At 34.9% G+C, this 2373-nt stretch overlaps 1 long non-coding RNA gene across 1 annotated transcript; it reads left to right on the top strand.

The window, feature by feature from the left end:
- LOC108662548 lies at positions 414-1733 on the top strand. Its single transcript, XR_001928430.1, has 3 exons — positions 414-454; positions 1111-1192; positions 1573-1733. It is a non-coding gene; the product is annotated as an uncharacterized LOC108662548 (long non-coding RNA).

Genomic DNA, 2373 nt, shown 5'->3' with positions numbered 1-2373 from the left:
AATGCTGAAAGAGATTTTTTGACCAAATTTGATTAGTAGGAACATAATTTGAATTTGAGAAGTGAAATATTTCAATTTCTGAGCATAAAGACAAGACGGTCATTTCACGTGCCCAAGAGGACGTAGTCAGAATTTTTAAAATTGTACACCACCATGACACTTGTCAAGCTCATAAATTCCACCTATTATCATTTTTATGTCTTGGATAAGTAAGGGATTATATGTGGTGGAAAAGAGATGCTTAATGGTTAAGTTTACCCATGGACCAATCAAGTGGTGACAAGTGTCAAGCTTTAATACTTTTATAATTTTCTTTATAAACCAACATAAACCTTTCCCAATTCACTCATATGGCAGGCCAAGCAAGTGAACAAAGAGAAAAAGAGAAGAACAAACCCTAGGAAGGAAAAATTCAAGAGAAATTGTTGGATTTCAAGGAATCAAGCAAGTAAAGGTAAGATTTTTTAATTTTAGCTTAAGATCTACTTTTCCTATGATTTCTTTTTTATTTTCTATGGTTGAAACTCAAGATTTCATAAAGGAAAGTTTGCTGGCCAAACCTAGGGGGAGAGGTTTTGAAAACGGGTTTTGTTAGATTTCATGCTATATACGCGTTTTCAGTTGTTTTGTGATATTTGATGTGAAAAACAAGCATGAAAACCACATGTTCTTCATCAAACCCTCCTTGGTTGAATTTACTAAAGGACATATTGATGATGAATCATGTTATATCTCATGTTATTTAACTCGTATTTGATTAATTGTGGTGCCGGATATTGAAAACGGTTATGAAAACGTATGGTTCCTTTAGTAAACGATTTGAACAAAAATGAGAAAATTGAGTTCATTGAGGTACTTTGCGTGTAATTGGAGTATTAGAAGTGTAATGAATATATTTGGAGTTGAATCGGATGTTTTATTAAATCAATGGTGTATAGTTCGAATTAGGTCGAATACAAATTCATTCCGATCATAATTGAACCTACGTAGAACACCATCTTTAATTGATTATTTGGACACTTCTCATTCCATTTCATGCATTCATGTAGAGCCTGAAATAGTTTTATAACAGTTTGACACAAATGTGTTAAATTACTTGTTGTGTACTAGGTATAGGTGGTGAGCCCCCTAGTAAGAGTAAGGATATCGTACCCGAGGACCAAGAATAGGAGTACTCCATACTCCCATTAAGGTGAGTAATCAGACGATCATCTTAACTATCTAAAGTTGTTTATACTCGTTTTTAGGTTTTAAAGAAAAATGAATTTAAATTGCAAACTATTATGTTTTATAGTTGAAGTGTTGGTTAAACGAAATGAGATTTATAACTTTTTTGAAATTGAATATTGGTTTTGGAAATTGAGTAAGTGGAGACTGTATACTTGTGTTATATATATGTTTTGACATATGGTTTGAATTGATAGCTTATGACAATGTGATGGCAAGCATGGCTAGATTTGTGTTTGTGTGGAATATATGAACTGTTTTGCTTTGCCTTGACAGGCAGGTAATATTATATTAGCCTTGTCATTCTGCTGAAAATTTTATTGAATTGGTGGGTTATTTGATTAGCTTACTGCAATGGGCGGGTTTCTGTGGACTAGCCTATGAGAGAAGCACGATAAACCCCGTTATACTTTACCTTGGTACGAGAGGCTCGGAGGGTATCTCCTAAGGTAACGTTAGAGTTTACTCCATGCCGAACCACCACGTGAGGGTGAAACTCGGCCAACGCCAAGGAACAACTGTGCTTTTAAATATAAAAGAATGAGTTTTATACTCATATGTTATTTTAACAACCTTGACGGACTCGGTTGGATGCCCTGGCGCAAGGTGTCATCGAGTGCAAATCTTGGCACGAGCCAAGTTTTTACGAGAATCATAAGCCTTGTTGATTTTTATGAAATGAATTTGATTTATATGAAATGAAATGAGATTTGATGTTATGAATCATATTATGATGGGATATTTTAAATTGTCTCCATTTACTCGGTTTTAGATGTTGTAGATGAACTTTGCTTACTCACTGGGTTTATAAAAACTCACCACCCTTCTTTCACACATTTCATGTCAAGCCCAGCTCTACAATATGTTTATTATGCCATTCTTACATAAGAATGCATGTTTGCTTACTTGGGTACCTCAGAAATCGTTAAAGGATGGCAATGTACCAAATGGTACAATTAAGTTGAATTAAGCCTTGAACTAGTCTTGACACGATCCGAAACTCCCATCGAGCCCGTGACAACCATTACGAAGTCTCGTCAGACATTCTTTACCCCGAATGCTAACTGAAATCTCGCAAGGTTTTTGTATAAGTTTTTTTTACCTCCCCTGTGATCGACAGTAACTAAAATCGTGTTTTGAAACGAT

This window comes from Theobroma cacao, chromosome 6, assembly GCF_000208745.1.
Source record: "Theobroma cacao cultivar B97-61/B2 chromosome 6, Criollo_cocoa_genome_V2, whole genome shotgun sequence".
NCBI lineage: Eukaryota > Viridiplantae > Streptophyta > Magnoliopsida > Malvales > Malvaceae > Theobroma > Theobroma cacao.
The sequence above is the reverse complement of the archived record's forward strand: the minus strand, read 5'-3'. Positions and strand labels throughout refer to the sequence as shown.